The sequence below is a fragment of the Triticum dicoccoides genome, chromosome 7A (genome assembly GCF_002162155.2).
Source record: "Triticum dicoccoides isolate Atlit2015 ecotype Zavitan chromosome 7A, WEW_v2.0, whole genome shotgun sequence".
Classification (NCBI taxonomy): Eukaryota; Viridiplantae; Streptophyta; class Magnoliopsida; order Poales; family Poaceae; genus Triticum; species Triticum dicoccoides.
Genome location: NC_041392.1, coordinates 690,523,046 through 690,535,054, shown reverse-complemented (window position 1 = coordinate 690,535,054; position 12,009 = coordinate 690,523,046).

Genomic DNA, 12,009 nt, shown 5'->3' with positions numbered 1-12,009 from the left:
ATTATCCAAACACCGTTGTACGGGTAATGTCATGAAATTTCTTTCCCTTTACCTAATTGGTTGTCTACTTACTATCCTGTCATGGATATCATCCTCTCCTTGTCCTTGGGAAGGATATACTCCTGATAAATTTGTTTAAACACATTTTCCTTTCCATTGTTCTGATTATTATACTAATCATATTTTCATTTCCATTCTTTTGTTTAACCTTTCTGGTAAACTAACTTATCTCAGTAGAGATAATTTCCTGCTTACATAAGCACCTCAATGTACAACTCTGTCAGTAAAGACCATGTTACTATTGTTGATGACATTCCGGTAGCCACCGATGGACGAGAACTTTGCTTAATGGCCCGCCTCATTCAACGAGTAGGAAAATGGTTCTCTTCGTCCCTCGCCCTTGGTACCGACGTTGTTGCCGACATAACTGACAGGTTACACACGGACATGCCTTACTATCATGACCGTACAAGATGTCAGCACCCATCCTGCTTTTTAACCCACCTGGTGGGCCCTAACCCACAGTTCCACAGGATCGGAACCTGACTCTCCTGTATATCCTTTATTCCGAAGTATCATTTGCTCTTGGCTTTGTGTGTTGTCACGAGCCACCGTCTGAGAGATGATCTATTCCCGATGCTCTGAACCCCCTTCTCACACTCTGTTCAGGTATCGATCGTTTGTCCATTCGCTTGAAACTTCCTATTGTACCTTCATATTTTGCTCTTGTTGTTTTCGTAAGTTTCAACTGATGATATGCCTCTATGCCGCGTTCACTGCCATAGTCCCCGCGTACCTATCTTGTGTTGAGCTCCGTCCTTCCCGAGTCTTTTTCCTTACTCCACCTCTTAAATCCCGGGATGAGATTTCTTGTAGTGGAGGAGATTTTTAACACCCCCAGTGTCATGCTACAGTAACCCTTGGGGTTAGGCTAATCATTTTGCTAAACAAGTGTTTGGTCATCATTGTCTTCTATCTCTTTCATTATTCCAGTTGAATTCAAATTCAAATTCTAAGTGAATTTCAAAATTTTCTCAAACATGAAAACTAAAATGTTCATCATCTGGCAAATTTTCTTTTGACAATTTTGGTGGTGAACCAACATTTTTGTAAACTGTCTAAATGGCCTATAATAGATAAAACATAAAAGCTTAAAAAGCAAAAGTAAAAAAAGAGAAAGAGCACAGGCCACTGTGCACTGGACCAAGTGCACAGTGCCTGGCCCGAGCCTCGGCCCACTCCAGCTAGTTCGGCCCAGCCCCTCCTCGGGTCGCCGTCTCCCTCTGTTCCCCCGACCAGGGTCGCAACAGGGGCGAGCCCCGCCGGACCGCCTCGCCGTCGACAACGAGGGAGGGGATAAGAGCGCCCCCTCGACGCCTCGAGTCCTCCCCCTCACCTGCCGCCACTCCCACTTCCCCTCGCCCACTCCGCCTGCTCGTCCGCTCCTCTCCCCCTTCAGATCCACCGCTTCCGAGCGCATCCTTGGCCGCGACGCCGTGCTGACCGCGGCCACCGCTGTCCCCGCCCCTCTTCGACGAGTCCCCGAGTGGTGCCGTGCCTAGCTACATCTTCTCCAACCACAGACCCGAGCTCATCGCCCCTACAGCGCCCACCCCGTCGTCGTCTTCTTCCTCGGCTCAACGTCGTCTTCTTCAACGACGGTGCCCGCTCCAGCTCCTAAACCCACCGCCGGGCCCTCGTGCGCCCTCTTGGTTTGCTCGCCCTCCTCTCCTCTCTTTCACGTAGGCCGCCTCCCTCTCTAGCTCGCTCAACACAGCTGCCGAAGCTCGACCCCCGCCACTTAGCTCCCCGCCGTCGCTACTGACGCCGTCGAGCTCAACCGAGCCCCGCGTCACGCTCAGGGCCTCGTGATGGAGCCGCCCGTGCCCTTAGCTTGTCTTGCCACACCCCGCAACGCCGTCCTCGTCGAAGCCCGATCGCCGCCGTCGCCTACCGTCGCTGCAACGGCCGTCTCCGACCACCTCAGTCGCTCCCACCGCCACCAACTGACGCGGCATCGAACGACCGTTCGGACGGACCTGGCCACGCCCCCTCCCCGTGCCCCGTAATGCGATCCCGACGAGGTCCCGAACGCCACCACCGCAACCACTCGTCGCCGGCGCCGTTTCCGGCAGCTCCAGCTCCGGTCGGCCTCACCACGCGACGCGGCGGGCTCTCCCCATTCGAATGCGCCCGCCCGCGCCCGTGTTGGCCCCCTATAGGCAAATCCCGGCCATCTCCGGTGTTGTGCCGCCGCGGGAGAGGTCGCCGGAGCCTTCTCCGGCGCCCTGCCGACGTGGCCGGTCAGGGCCACCCCCCTGGGTCACTGCCAGCGGGCCCCACGGGCCCCTGTTGGCTAAGATGACTCAGTCAACTTTGCTGACTGGGCATCCCTTATCGATGACAGGCGGGCCCCACTTGCTAATTAATCTTAGTGTAATTTAAAATGGTTAGTTAACCTAAGCAGCCACTGACACCCGGGGCCCACCCCCCTTAATTAGCTCTGTTTAATTAAAATGAACTCAATTAGCTCTCTGTCCATGACATGTGGGTCCCACTGGACCCACAGGTCAGTTTTGACCTGGTCAGCGTGTCTGTTGACCGTTGACAGCATCCCCACGCAATGTTGACATCATTTTTTCCTTTTCTGTTAATTTTGTTAATTTAAATAATTTTTGGAAATGCTTTAATCTTTGAAAAATCATAGCAATTAAACCGTAGCTCGAATGAAAATGTTTTCTATATGGAAGTTGCTCAGAAAAATCCAACGAATCCGAATACGCGGTCCGTTCATCTGTCACATGCCCCTAGCATGCTGAACATGGGACATTCCCTCTCCGGTCATTTGTTTGACACAGGTCCGGAACCGGTAATACATTCCTGGTTGAATCCCCCCTTCACCTACATCGTGTAGCCATACGTTAGGTCTCTCCCGGCACAGCATATTACCATGTTATGCTTTGTGATGCTATGTTTGCTTTATATTTACTGTTTCTTCCCCCTCTTCTCTCTAGTAGACCCCGAGACCGATGCCACCCCTATGATCGACTACGTCGATGACGACCCCTCCTTGCCAGAGCAACCAGGCAAGCAAACCCTCCTTGAGCATTCCGATATCGCCCATTTCTTTCCCTCTCATGCTTGCATTAGAACTGCTACTGCTTTCTGTATGATCCTACTCTAATGCATAGCCCGTTGTTGTTACCTTCTTTTATTCCTTACCTGCTTATCCTAAACTGCTTAGTATAGGTTGGTTAGTGATCCATTAGTGACCCCCACCTTGTCCCAATTGCCCCGCTTTATGTTCGATGACTCGATCAACGTGATCGACATCCAGGCCTCGACACCACACATCACCCCACCTAGTTGTATGACTCTGCAGAGTTACCATCGAGTGCCGAGGGTGGAACCTCTTACATCACTCCTGATGAGATCTCCGTAGTGTAGCTATACGGTCGAGGTCATCGAGGGTGATTTCCTCCTTAACCACTTCTGATAGGGCTCTGTCGTGCAAACCATCAAATGTGAACCTCGAGGGTGGATCCTCTTACGTTCACCTTGATGACAACATCGAGTGGAATTCACCGCGGGTGATTCCTCGGGTTTTCTCCTTGGTGTTAGACACACAGTTACTATGGTTACTATGACTTTGCACTGAGCCATGTTACTAAAGACGGGTCGACCCTGAGGGGTACCCGCGCGAGCTTAATAGCAAGTTATGTGGAGTCGGGTTGACCTGGAAGGTGCCCGCGAGATAACTACGAGGCGTGGCCGGGCATTCTTAGCCCTTGCCACAAGTACTCAAGACGGGGCAACGGGGTCACATCTTTCGTGAGTCTCTGCTTGTTACCACGCGTTCCTAATCCACTACGATTTGGATATTTGATCCGAGGGGCCTCTGGCCTGATAGCACTAACCATCACGTGGGCATAGTATGGGCGTTCTGCATCGTATACATCAGCCGAAGCTTAATAGACGTCAGCGACTGAGCGACGCGCGTCGGGTTGGACTGCGTAAGCGCCTGCCTTATTGAAGGAGGTAGCTAGGTCTGCTCACCGGCTGCCCACGCAACGTGTAGGTGTTCCCGGGGAGATGGCCCATGACCCCTGGGGGCATAGGTTTAGTCCGGTGTGCTGGCCTCTCTATTAAGCCTAGGTCGGGTTGCGGCATATTGTTTGACCAAGGCCGGGCATGACCCAGGAAAGTGTGTCTGGCCGGAGTTAATTAAGCATGGTGGGTAAGTTGGTGCACCCCTGTGGGGAACAAAACATCTATCGATAGCCTCTCCTACGGTAACGGACACTTGGAGTTGTATCCTGATCGATGCAACTAGAACTAGATACTTGTGATGAGAAATGGATTGTGATGAGACTTGGATATGAGATGATAACTGGATAGTATGGCTCTGGGATTGCTTTCTCACACGGAGTCGAGAAAGGATCTCTGGCCGAGGTTGATAACACTTCTACTACTTTACTTTATGCTACTCTACTCCCTCCTGTCGCTGCAAGATGGTGGTTTCCAGAAGATGCTAGTCTTCGATAGGCTAGGCTTTCCCCTTCCCTTCTGGCATTCTGCAGTTTAGTCCACAGATACAACCCATTCCTTTGGTACAGATGCATACTTAGTTTAGATATGATGTAAGTCTTGCGAGTACTTTGGATGAGTACTCACGGTTGCCTTGCTACTTCTTTTCCCCCATACCCGATTGTTGCGACCAGATGACGGATCCCAGGAGCCAGACGATGCCACTGATGACTACTACTATCCGGAGGATGCCTACTACTACGTGACAACCGCTGACGACTTGGAGTAGTTAGGAGGCTCCCAGGCAGGAGGCCTTGCCTTTTTGATCGTTGCTGCTTTTGTGCTAGCCTTCTTAAGGCAACTTTGTTTAACTCATGTCTGTACTCAGATATTGTTGCTTCCGCTGACTCTTGTGTTTTCGAGCTTATGTATTCGAGCCCTCGAGGCCCCTGGCTTGTAATATAAATCTTGTATTATTTTAATTTGTGTCTAGAGTTGTGTTGTGATATCTTCCCGTGAGTCCTTGATCTTGATCGTACACATTTGCGTGTATGATTAGTGTACGGTCAAATCGGGGGCGTCACATAGATACAACACATAGTTAGGTATGGTGGACTCATATGGAACAACTTTGGGGTTTATGGAATTGGATGCACAAGCAGTATTCCCGCTTAGTACAAGTGAAGGCTAGCAAAAGACTAGGAAGCGACAAACTAGAGAGCGACAACAGCCATGAACATGCATTAAAGTTAATGAACATCGAGTGCAAGCATTAGTAGGATATAATCCACCATGAACATAAATATCGTGAAGGCTATGTTGATTTTGTTTCAACTACATGCGTGAACATGTGCCAAGTCAAGTCACTTAAATCATTCAGAGGAGGATACCACCCTATCATACCACATCACAACCATTTTAATAGCATGTTGGCATGCAAGGTAAACCATTATAAGCTCCTAGCTAATTAAACATGGCATAAGAAACTATGATCTCTAATTCTCATCGCAAACATGTTTATTCATAATAGGCTGAATCAGGAATGATGAACTAATCATATTTACAAAAACAAGAGAGGTCGAGTTCATACCAGCTTCTCCCATCTCAATCAGTTCATCATATATCGTCATAATTGCCTTTCACTTGCACGACCAAATGATGTGAATAATAATAACAGTGCACGTGCATTGGACTAAGCTGGAATCTGCAAGCATTCAATAAACAGTAGAAGACAAGGCAATATGGACTTTTTTGTCAGATCAACAATAATGCATATAAGAGCCACTTTAACATTTTAATTATGGTCTTCTCCTATCGACCCCAAAGAAAAGAAAAGAAATAAAACTATTTACGCGGGAAAGCTCCCAACAAGCAAAAGAAGAACATGAGATCTTTTTGGGTTTTCTTTTTAATTACTACTACAAGCATGGAAAGTAAACTAATTAAAAGCTACAACTATTTTTTTTTGTTTTTCTTAAGGGTTATCAAACACACAAGAAGAAAGCATAAAAAAGAAATAAACTAGCATGGATATTACAATGAAAAAGTATGAGCACCGCCATCTAGCAATGAGTGTGTGAACATAAATGTAATGTTGGTGAGAAATATGTACTCCCCAAGCTTAGGCTTTTGGCCTAAGTTGGTCTATGGCCACGGCTGGCCTGGCGGATATCAAAGTAATAGTGGGGGTCGTACTGTGATGCAGCAGTCATTGCATCATGGCCTGCAGCTTGGACGCGAGCTATCTCAGCTCTCCTCTTATACTCTTCCACCTCCTCTTTGGTTATAAAATATCTCCCTTTTTCCTGAAAGTCAAAGAAAATAGAAGCAGGGAGAGCGACGTGATAAGTGCGTCGTCTGTCAAAGATTAGTCGGTACTGGTGGAACTGATCGTTCCTATCAACAAACTGATGACGAACCATAGCCTCATAATACAAATAAGCAGGAGGCAACTCAATATCATCCTCACGTATGGTTATACCCAACAACTTAGCTATGCGGGTTGCATAAATTCCACCAAAGAAATCTCCATTAAATCTATTAAGATGCAACCTACGTGCAACAATGGCTCCCAAATTATAAGATTTATCTCCTAACACAACACTCCTAAGAATACTGAGGTCAGGGACACACATGTCACATGCTTCATCTTTACCATTAATGCATCTACCTATGAAGAGAGCAAAATAATGTATAGCAGGAAAGTGAATGCTCCCTATGGTAGCTTGTGTTATATCTCTGGACTCTCCCACAGTTATACTAGCAAGAAAATCTCTAAATTCAGGTCTGTGAGGTTCACTAGCACTACCCCACTGTGGAAGTTTGCAAGAAGTGATAAAATCCTCTAAGTCCATAGTATAAGAATTTTCATAAAGATCAAACAGGACAGTTTGAGAATTGCGTGAAGATGAAAATTCAAACCTCCTCACAAAGGAACTAGTGAGATAGTGGTACTGACGACACTTTTCTGCCTCGAAGCTCACAAGATCAGCATTACGCAAATATGCGTTAAATTCTTCCTTAATTCCTGCTCGGTCCATGAAGTCCTCTGAAGGCCATTCACAAGGCCGCACTGGAGCGTCACTTGATGGGTCATCATCAGCATCACGCATTGCAAGCCTGGGTCTTTGTTTCCTTGAAGAACCACCTTGGTACATTTTCCTAAACATATTTTTCCTCTGAAAAATTTCTGAAATTTTTAGTAAGTTCAAAATAAAAGTGAACCAAACTCAACAAGATTGATAGCAACTACTCCTACAAGTTCCTAGAGCCTATATCATGCATCAAAACTACTTGGAACCACATAAATTTGACATGCAAGCTCAAGAACATGGCCACCTAGGCAGCACAAATTTGCAATGAATAAAGCACTAGAACAAAAACTAATTGGACCAATGGAGGAGTCACATACGAAGGAACAATCCCCCAAAGAAGTTTTGTGAGAGGTCCTTTGAGCAGGGAGATCGAAAATTGCAGCAAAATGAGCTAGAACTCGTGCTTGAGCTGGATAATGGTGTTTGTGGGAGGAAGAAGGAGTGTGTGGGTGCAGGAATAAGTGGAGGAGGGCCACCGTGGGCCCATGAGGCAGGGGGCGCGCCCAGGGGGTAGGGCACGCCCTCCACCCTCGTGGCCAGGTGGTTGCCCCCCTGCTGTGTTCTTAGTGCCAAATATTCTCAAATATTCCAGAAAAAATCATATTTAAATTTCAGGGCATTTGGAGAACTTTTATTTTTAGGGGTATTTTTATGTTGCACGTACAATTCAGATAATAGACAGAAAATACTATTTTTACTTTATTTAATATAAATAACAGAAAGTAAAAGGAGGGCACGGAAGGTTGTGCTTTCTGAATTCATCCATCTCATGCTCATCAAAAGGAATCCACTAACAAGGTTGATCAGGTCTTGTTAACAAACTCATTCCGAATAACATGGAATCGCAGAATTTTCGAATAACACTAGGTTACCTCAACGCGGATATGCACATCCCCAACAATAAGAATATCATATTTCTTCTTGACAGTAGGAAGAGGAAATTCAAAACCTCCCAAAATAATCGATGGAACTTTTCCAATAGAATTAATACTATGAACATGAGGTTGTTTCCTCGGAAAGTGTACCGTATGCTCATTACCATTAACATGAAAATTGACATTGCCCTTTGTGCAATCAATAACAGCTCCTGCAGTATTCAAAAAGGGTCTTCCAAGAATAATAGATGTACTATCGTCCTTGGAAATATCAAGAATAACAAAGTCCGTTAAAATAGTAACGTTTGCAACCACAACAGGAACATCCTCACAAATACCGACAGGTATAGCAGTTGATTTATCAGCCATTTGCAAAGATATTTCAGTTGGTGTCAACTTATTCAAATCAAGTGTACGATATAAAGAGAGAGGCATAACACTAACACCGGCTCCAAGATCACATAAGGCAGTTTTAACATAATTTATTTTAATGGAGCATGGTATAGTGGGTACTCCTGGATCTCCTAACTTCTTAGGTATTCCACCCTTAAAAGTGTAATTAGCCAGCATGGTGGAAATTTCAGCTTCCGGTATCTTTCTTTTATTAGTAACAATTTCTTTCATGTACTTACCATAAGGATTCATTTTGAGCATATCAGTTAATCGCATACGCAAAAAGATAGGTCTAATCATTTCAGCAAAGCGCTCAAAATCCTCATCATCCTCTTTCTTGGATGGTTTGGGAGGAAAAGGCATGGGTTTTTGAACCCATGGTTCTCTTTCTTTACCATGTTTCCTACCAACAAAGTCTTTCTTATCATAATGTTGATTCTTTGATTGTGGGTTATCAAGATCAATAGCAGGTTCAATTTCTATATCATTATCATTGCTAGGTTGAGCATCATCATGAACATTATCATTAACATTATCATTAACATTATCACTAGTTTCAGGTTCATTACCAGATTGTGTTTCAGCATCAGAAATAGAAATATCATTTGTATTCTCAGGTGTTTCAGCAATAGGTTCACTAGAAGCATGCAAAGTCCTATCATTTTTCTTTTTCTTCCTTTTAGAAGGACTAGGTGCATCTACATTATTTTTCTGAGAATCTTACTCAATTCTCTTAGGGTGGCCTTCAGGATACAAAGGTTCTTGAGTTGTTTTACCAGTTCTAGTAGCCACTCTAACAGCACAGTCCTTATTCTTACTATTCAATTCATTGAGCAAATCATTTTGAGCTTTAAGTATTTGTTCTACTTGAGTGGTAACCATAAAAGCATGTTTACTAATAAGTTTAATTTCACCTTTGACATTAGCCATATAATCACCCAAGTGTTCAAGCATATCAGCATTGCGTTTTAATTCTCTACCAAAATAAGCATTGAAGTTTTCTTGTTTGACCATAAAGTCATCAAACTCATCCAAGCATGGGCTAGCAAACTTAGTAAATGGGATTTCAGCTTTATCATATCTATAGAGAGAATTTACCTTTACTACGTCTGTCGGGTTATCAAGACCATGTATTTCTTCAATAGGTGATGGATTAAAACCATGTATTTCTTCAACAGGCGGTAAATTAAGACCATGTATTTCTTCAATTGGAGGTAAATTCTTAACATCTTCAGCTTTAATACCCTTTTCTTTCATGGATTTCTTTGCCTCTTGCATATCTTTAGGACTGAGAAATAGAATACCCCTCTTCTTCGGAGTTGGTTTAGGAATAGGTTTAGGGGCTGGCTCAAGAAGTGTCCAATTATTTTAATTTGTCAACATATTATTCAATAAAATTTCAGCTTCATCCGGTGTTCTTTCCCTGAAAACAGAACCAGCACAACTATCCAGGTAATCTCTGGAAGCATCGGTTAGTCCATTATAAAAGATATCAAGTATTTCTTTTTTCTTAAGAGGATGATCAGGCAAAGCATTAAGTAATTGGAGAAGCCTCCCCCAAGCTTGTGGGAGACTCTCTTCTTCAATTTGCACAAAATTATATATATCACTTAAGGCAGCTTGTTTCTTATGAGCCGGGAAATATTTAGCAGAGAATTTATAAATCATATCCTGGGGACTACGCACACAACCAGGATCAAGAGAATTAAATCATATCTTAGCATCACCCTTTAGTGAGAACGGGAATATTTTAAGGATATAAAAGTAGCGAGTTCTCTCATCATTAGTGAATAGGGTGGCTATATCATTTAATTTAGTAAGATGTGCCACAACAGTTTCAGATTCATAGCCATAAAAAGGATCAGATTCAACCAAAGTAATTATCTCAGGATCAATAGAGAATTCATAATCTTTATCAGTAACAAAGATAGGTGAAGTATCATAAGCAGGATCATATTTCATTCTAGCATTCAGAGTTTTTTATTTAAGCTTAGCTAATAATTTCTTAAGATCACTTCTATCATTGCAAGCAAGGAAGTCTCTTTTAGTTTCTTCATCCATAACATAGCCCTCAGGCACAACAGGTAATTCATATTTATTAGGAGAGCCTCCATAATCACTTTCATCAGTATTATCAGTTTCAGTAATTTCATTCTCTCTAGCCCTAGCGAGTTGTTCATCAAAAAATTCACCGAGTGGCACAGTAGTATCAGGCGTTGAAGTAGTTTCATCATAAGTATCATGCATAGTAGAAGTGGCATCATCAATAATATGCGACATATCAGAATTAATAGCAGAAGCAGGTTTAGGTGTCGCAAGCTTACTCAAAACAGAAGGTGAGGGAGTCCAGGATTAGGGGGTATCCGGACAGCCGGATTATATCCTTTGGCCGAACTGTTGGACTATGAAGATACACGATTGAAGACTTCGTCTCGTGTTCGGATGGGACTCTCCTTGGCATGGAAGGCAAGCTTGGCAATACGGATATGTAGATCTCCTTCCTTGTATCCGACTCTGTGTAACCCTAGCCCCCTCCGGTGTCTATATAAACCGGAGGGTTTAGTCCATAGGACAAATATACAATCATACCATAGGCTAGCTTCTAGGGTTTAGCCTCTCTGATCCGTGGTAGATCAACTCTTGTACTACTCGTATCATCAAGAAAAATCAAGCAGGACGTAGGGTTTTACCTCCATCAAGAGGGGCCGAACCTGGGTAAACATCGTGTCCCCTGCCTCCTGTTACCATCCGCCTAGATGCACAGTTCGGGACCCCCTACCCGAGATCCGCCGGTTTTGACACCGACATTGGTGCTTTCATTGAGAGTTCCGCTGTGTCGTCATCATTAGGCTTGATGGCTCCTTCAATCATCGATAGCGATGCAGTCCAGGGTGAGACTTTTCTCCCCGGACAAATCTTTGTATTCGGCGGCTTCGCACTGCGGGCCAACTCACTTGGCCATCTATAACAGATCAAGAGTTACGCCCCTGGCCACCAGGTCAGGTTTGGAAGCTTAAACTACACGGCCGATATCCGCGGAGACTTGATCTTTGATGGATTCGAGCCCCTGCCGAGTGCGCCACACGGTCACGATGAGCATGATTTAGCTCTACCATCGGACAGTGTTCGGGAGACCGCACCGGCAGCCACTCCAACCCTCAATTCGGAGCCAATTGCGCCATCCATGGACGGGTGGATAGACCCCGCCACAGAGGCCGCATTCTCAGCGGCAATCGAGCCGAGTATCGACCTTACCCTTCACGGGAGCCGTGACGCTGAACTGCCGGATTCTTCCCCGGCCACGGACTCCGAACCACCTGCACCCGTGCCTATCGAATCCGACTGGGCGCCGATCATGGAGTTCACCTCAACGGATATCTTTCAGCACTCGCCCTTTGGCGACATACTGAACTATGTCCGACAGGATTGGGATGCGGATGACGAAGAAATTTGCCGCCCACCCACCACCCACTTAGTAGCCACTGTCGACAATTTGACCGACATGCTCGACTTCGACTCCGAAGACATCGACGGTATGGACGACGATGCAGGAGACGAACAAGAACCACTGCCCACAGGGCACTGGACAGCCACCTCATCATATGATATATATGGTGGAC